General features: G+C 33.0%; 2 long non-coding RNA genes and 1 pseudogene across 6 annotated transcripts; all 3 read right to left on the bottom strand.

The window, feature by feature from the left end:
* Positions 1–541: 541 nt before the first annotated feature.
* Positions 542–999, bottom strand: LOC145051353 (uncharacterized). Of its 2 annotated transcripts, none has more exons than XR_013683561.1 (2): positions 815–999; positions 542–707 (listed from the first exon to the last, which is right to left on the bottom strand). It is a non-coding gene; the product is annotated as an uncharacterized LOC145051353 (long non-coding RNA). The 2 variants fall into 2 exon arrangements; XR_013683562.1 differs by having other exon boundaries at positions 873–991.
* Positions 1000–1088: 89 nt separating this feature from the next.
* Positions 1089–3464, bottom strand: LOC145051352 (uncharacterized). Of its 4 annotated transcripts, none has more exons than XR_013683558.1 (6): positions 3194–3463; positions 2160–2380; positions 1980–2076; positions 1838–1892; positions 1565–1630; positions 1089–1478 (listed from the first exon to the last, which is right to left on the bottom strand). It is a non-coding gene; the product is annotated as an uncharacterized LOC145051352 (long non-coding RNA). The 4 variants fall into 4 exon arrangements; XR_013683559.1 differs by having other exon boundaries at positions 2160–2293; positions 3194–3462; XR_013683560.1 differs by having other exon boundaries at positions 1980–2081; positions 2160–3464.
* Positions 3465–4591: 1127 nt separating this feature from the next.
* LOC145051351 (acyl-CoA--sterol O-acyltransferase 1 pseudogene) lies at positions 4592–5868 on the bottom strand (annotated as a pseudogene).
* Between the last annotated feature and the right edge of the window lie 614 nt (positions 5869–6482).

The following is a 6482-nucleotide window of genomic DNA, read 5'->3' as shown; positions in this document are numbered from 1 at the left end:
ACTTATTAATATTTATGACTTTTGATATGCACACATGTAGACACATACACACATAGATAAACATAAACATACACATACACATACACATTCAAATATATACACGTACACATATGTACTTATATACATATTCAAATACACACACATGCATACACATACACATACACATACACATTCAAATACACACATACACATACATATACATACACACATACACATACATTTACATACGCACCCACATTCACGTACATACACATACATACATACATACATACATACATACATACATACATATTTCTCTTTATTATAATCATTTATCATTATTTATAAATTAAACATAGATTATTTCACCTTATTGATGTGTTAAACGTAGGTTTTTACGTTTAATCGTTTGTCTGTGTGTTAAATACATTTGTTACAATTATTATATATTATTATGATGTTTATAAGTATTATTATTAATAATATTATTAGTATGCTTTTTAATTGTTCGTGTCTTAAATATGTAAGAAAAAATGATCCAAAAAATAAATTAAGAGTCGAATAATGAAAAATAGTAATAACTAGTGAAGAAACCCGCGTTGCGGGATTGGTTTTTTTACTTGGATAATCACATTTTATTATGAAAGCTGAAATACATGATGATACATGTAAGTCACAAACAATAAACCCACCACCAAAAGACAAATGTTCTTTGTTAAACTTCTTTGCTGCAAAAGGAAAGAAAAAACAGAACACATATTAATAAACTGTTGTTTCATAAAATAGCTATCAATAAATCAGGTTCGATTACTTTGTTAAGATTCTAGCAGATTACCAAAATTTAGACATGAATAGGTTTTTAGTTCCATATTGCAATCTTGTAGCTATCATACCTCTTTGGAGTATGAAAATTTATGTGCATTAGCATTTTTTTTATGTCTAAACACCTCTCTGATAATCTTGAACCTATCTTGCACCTGATGCTAAAAAAAGCTAAAACAATGCCTTGAGATCATATATATATATATATATATATATATATATATATATATATATATATATATATATATATATATATATATATATATATATATATATATAATTGGCAGGTTAATAAGAAACATAAAATATACATTTTACAACCACTTCAAACAAAGTAAAATTCGAAATTGAAGGACTAATGACGACTTCAAATAATGTTTTTTGCAAAATCACCTTACCTTCCTACCAAAGCATATAATATTAATCTTGTTAGGGTCAAATTTCATAACATAATCCGAAAAAAGCTACAAAGTAAATATCATGAAAGGTATAACAAAATCAATTATTAGAAAATGTGTACATACTTTGCAATTTGTAAAGGAAATGCAATAAATTTTGTTTTAAAATAGTAAATTAGCTATACACACCAGTGGAAGAAAGGTTGGCCAACATTAGCTTCTTACCACTCCTCATAATACAACTGTAAACTATCACCATGTTGGATGTCGACGATAAATCTAAAATTATTCACAACATAATAGTTTAGCCATAGTAAGAAATAAATAATCATCAATTTTTGATGTGTTGGGTTGATTATACTTACAAATTCAATCCAGATTTGAAATACTAATATATGAACTTGGGAATCCAATGACAAACCCTTACCCGCCTGCCGAAACAAATTTGAGTAAAAAATGGTGGAATATTTGCATAAATTAGGATAACTGATTTCAACCAATATATAAAGGAAATATAAAATAAAAAATAGTGATATTGTTTTTTTTATGTTTAATATTTAATAACATGTCATTTCACCTTTCAGATTATAAAAAATAAAAATGATAACATACACATTTACATGTAATAAATGGCATACCATGTAACTTGTAGACTTTTGGTTTTCAACTTCTTGAGCTACAGAATCTACGTATCTAGAACAAATAAATTGTCAACTCAGGGGTAATTCGGTAAATAGTGTTCTTCACCTCATTATTTCAAGATTCCCATATGCAACTTACATCACTTGATACAATAGGAATATGTGAGACATTCCAACCAATAGAATGAAGCTTCCTACACAACAAATGTCTTAATTCAACCTCCACCCTTCCAGACCTGAGCTATGTCAATTCATAAACATCAGTTAACACATAACAAATCATAATCATAATAATACAAATAATAATCAAGAAACTTACATAATTTCATCACCCACTGCTGTGATTGAGGTTGAAGGGGTGTTTTCTTGATGTGATTCCACATCTTTGACTCCATCGTTGACTTTTTTAGTTAACTTTTTTTTTTTCTATTCCAGCTCTTTCTAATCTTCCGTCTGAAAGCATATATGCAGGCTTCAACTTTTCCTTACCAGAATCTTTAATGCATAATAATGTATCTGGAGTTGTGTCATTAACACTTCCTATTGATGTATATATGTAAACATGTAAAAAAAATGTTTTTTTTAAAGAAAAAACCCATAAAGCAAATTCTTGAAAATATAAGCAACAACTGATGCAATCTCAATAGGAAGCAAGTTAATTTAGAGTTTGAAATGGAAATAGAAGGTGGGCATGGACTTACGGACGACAGTGAGTAGTCGTCGTGCAAAATTTAAAGGATTTTTCACTTTAACCATCAATTTACAAAAGTGTCTACTTCCATTAATCATTATACAAATATTTAGGGAAAAATTAAAGGAATTTTCACTTTAACTATCAATGTCACCTATGCACACAGAAGAATCTAAATAGGTTGAAAAATCGCTAAATGGGCTATACAAACCCATTTAAGTAAGACTTCATGTGGATTCGTCCAAATCACCAATCCTCTTGGACTCTTCATTCTTCTCAAACTCTTGAGACTAAATTCAAAGATGAATCGTTCATGGGTTTTCTAGAGAGATTGATTGAGTGAGTAAAGAAGAAAAAGAAAAAGGAGAAGACAATTGTTTCTCAAGCGTCTATAGGAAAGATAAAAGGAGAAGACGATTCTCCAAGTGTCTGCAGGATCCCAGCCGTCGAGGAAAGTTATGGTACTGTACATCTGAGTGGAGGAGAAGGGACTGGAGATTGTACTTGACGCTCCCGCCACTTGACGCTCCCGCCACTGAGCATCGGATTGCAGAAATACATGGTGGTTATCCAAATGGTCCGTCGCTAGAGGTTGGCTCTTTTCGATTCCAAAAAAAAAAAACAGAAAAACAATCACGGGTCTACAAAGAAGGCGTGTGTACCTGAGTCTTAAAAGGATGAAATCGCGAATTCACTATTTTCTTTCCCTAGATCTTTCCTGTCGCCATTGATTAATTTTCTCAGCGGATCGATCAAGTCGGAGACGGCAAAGTTGCATGCTGATGGCGGAGATCGAGCAGACACAGTGGAGCCCTAATCGAAATACAGAAGGAGGTAGAAAAGAAAAGGGATAAGTTATGTAGAAGGTTTAGAGAGAGAGAGGCAGTGTGTGGAAAAAGGTGATATGGCAAAGGAGAAGATGCAGGAAAACGAACACGTAGCCAACAGCTTGAGAAGTTAAAGACACATGTAATCCACTGTCAGGATCCAGTATAAATATTTAATTAATGAATTAAAGTGACAAACAACACAGCAGAAAAAGAAAACAAAAAAATAAAAAATAAAAAAAAATCAACCAATATATGAAAAGAATTGTTCAAGTGTAGCTTTCAAATTAGTAATTATATATAATGAAAATTAGTAATTATATATAATGACAATTAGTAATTATATATAATGAGAGTAATCATAATAATAATGGAAATTATAAATCTATCGCTATTTTGTAGCTATTCAGTAGCTATTTTCTTCTGTCGCTAACCCGTAGCTATTACGTAGCTAATTAGCTACAGAATAGTTGCGGATTTGTATCCTTAGCCATTCCGTAGCTAATTACCTACAGAATAGCTACGGATTTGTATCCGTTGCGATTCAGTGGCCATTCTGTAGCTAATTAGCTATAGAATAGCTACGGATTACCATTCGTAGCTATTCCGTTACTGAATTAGGGCGTCTCATTCTGTAGTTGATCCGTAGCCATTCAGTAGCTAATTAGCTACGGAAATCTTGTGTATCTATTTTTTGTAGGAAAACCACCTATTTTCTAGTAGTGTTTATTGGGATTATTCTTTTGTATTGTTGTTGTTTACTCAAGAAAGTTGGTCTCGGAAGTTAAGATGTTATTTGATGATTCTCAAGATTAAGTTCATTGCTTTAGTTTTCCATAAATTTTAAAGTCTTGGCTTTTTGGTGCTCTCTCAATTTTCTTGGATGCTAATGTGTCTAGAGGCTGCTGTGATGTTTTATTTCGATAATTGTTACTGTGTCTAAAGGCCCGGTCAAGTCTATAGGGTAAGGAGGAAATATTTTGGTGCTTTTGGTTGGCTGCTATTGAGTCCCTTTCAAGTCCATAAGTAACCATAATTTTGACCATTGTCACAGAAATAAAAAGACTTTTTGCATCATGGTCGACCATCCATGTCGCCATGGCTGATCGTCACAGAGTTTACAAGAAGATCAATCTAATTTCCAGCTTTTGTTATTTAACTAATTTTCCAAATTAGCATTCTCAAAATAAGTTTTATCTAATTAATTCATTTTTGGAAATTTCACATGTCGACAAAAATCATCATCTCTTAAACTTCACCTTCCTTACATTAACACGCACTAGGTCGCTTTCAATAGGACTTGGGAGGTTTCGTCAACATTAATTCTACTTTAATTTGCTATGCTTCCTGGTGTCGTCTTCTCGAAAGCATACATCGTGGTTATAAATTAACAAGATTATTTTATTTGTCCTTATTGAAGTGTATTTTACATACCTAACTTATAGTAGATACGGGCAAGAAGCATTAGCAGGGCTTATTAGCCGACCATTCGTCACAAACTCTAAAAACGCAACACTTTCTTGACATCCACGAACATCCGGTTTGAACCGTAGAAAAGGTGGAAAGAACAACCAAAAGCAAGTAGTGAGAACACATCCTAACGTTAAAGGTCGAGACACAATGGGAGGCAAATGTAACTTTCCCTTTGTTGCTTTCTTGATGACAACTTCAACACTCACCAATACTCCATGTAATAAAAAGAAGCAAGTAACTTCCCCCGTAGGTTTCAGCCTTCCAATGTTATAAAAGATGAACTCATGCATCAACCCTGAAACTAAAAACGAGGTAAAGATTGCAACAAGTGATGCCCATTCCCTCGACACCAAGCGTATAGAAATGGAACGAACAGGATCATATATGGTTGGATGTAGAATGGTAGTGACCATTAGGTTCCATCTTCTTCCCCAAAAGTCTTGGAGGGAAGTAGCTAGATATGGCTCATCGAACTGTGGCTCTAGTTCCATTTGCACCAGGGTTCGAGCGACATATGCAACGATGGCTAGTACTATGTCAAGCATGAAGTAGATATGGAAGCAGTACAAAGACATCCTAAGTTTAGGATGAATATATTCATTATAATCATACACCTTAAGTAACATCCCAAACAACAGGATCTTGAATAAAGATATCTTCTTTGCCTTCTTCTTGATCACTTGACTCGAACTTTCAGGGCTTGAAGTAGATGAAGTATGAACGGCCTTTATTGGTAGACATGCCATAGGGACAAAGTGCATCAATGGGATTGGTGGATTTGAAGAAAGAGGACCTTTCCCGTAAGCAAAGAGAAGAAGTTTGAAATTTGCTAGCCAAGCTATAAAGAAAGAGGTTAAACCACCGAGGTGCATGGTGGTTAGATTGAGTGGAAGCCATAGAAAGAGGCATGTAACCATGGACAAAGCTACAAGTCTAGTGGTTCCTTGGGGGATTAACGTTCCTATTGTGTAGGAATAAAGAAGACATGCCAATACTACTATCCAAACCACAATGAAATTGTCGACCTCTCCCTCCATGGTTGTAACATTCCAGCTTCTTTCACATATTTAACCAAGAAATTTAATTCGGTTAATATATCCAGCCAACAAACAAAATCCAAGATTGTAGTCTATAATGAACATGCTATGGAAAAAGACAGCGTGAAGGAATAATAAAATTATACGGAGGGTTGTCATATTAAGAGCAATTATAATAGAAGCATTTTTGTGTCAGCCGATTCAACAAAAACATTAAAGTATCTTTAATTTAATATAATAAAACTTTTTTTACCAGACTTATTTGTGTACCTTTTTAACGTAGAAAAAGCAATTTAAATGAATAAAATATTTAAATTTGTGAAAAAACTTTATGAATATTTATTATGAAAAGGGTAATTCTTTTTTCCGGAAAGAGAATTTCCTTTACGAAGGTCACTTATTAATCTTCCGTTGCAAACATGTGTCAATACCTCATGTAGGGTTGTAAACGAACTGTTCATTAACCGTTCGGCGGTAAGTTTGTTTATGTTCGTTTATTTAATAAACGAACGAACATGAACACAAACTATAATTCGTTTAGTTAAACGAACGAACATGAACAATGGTCTCGTTCATTCAATTATGTTTGTGATCGTTCGTTTATGTTGTTCGTT

This window comes from Lactuca serriola, chromosome 5 (genome assembly GCF_051521515.1).
Source record: "Lactuca serriola cultivar US96UC23 chromosome 5, Lser_US96UC23_V15, whole genome shotgun sequence".
NCBI classification, from domain to species: Eukaryota; Viridiplantae; Streptophyta; class Magnoliopsida; order Asterales; family Asteraceae; genus Lactuca; species Lactuca serriola.
Note: the sequence above shows the minus strand (reverse complement) of the source record. Positions and strands in the feature narration are given on the sequence as shown.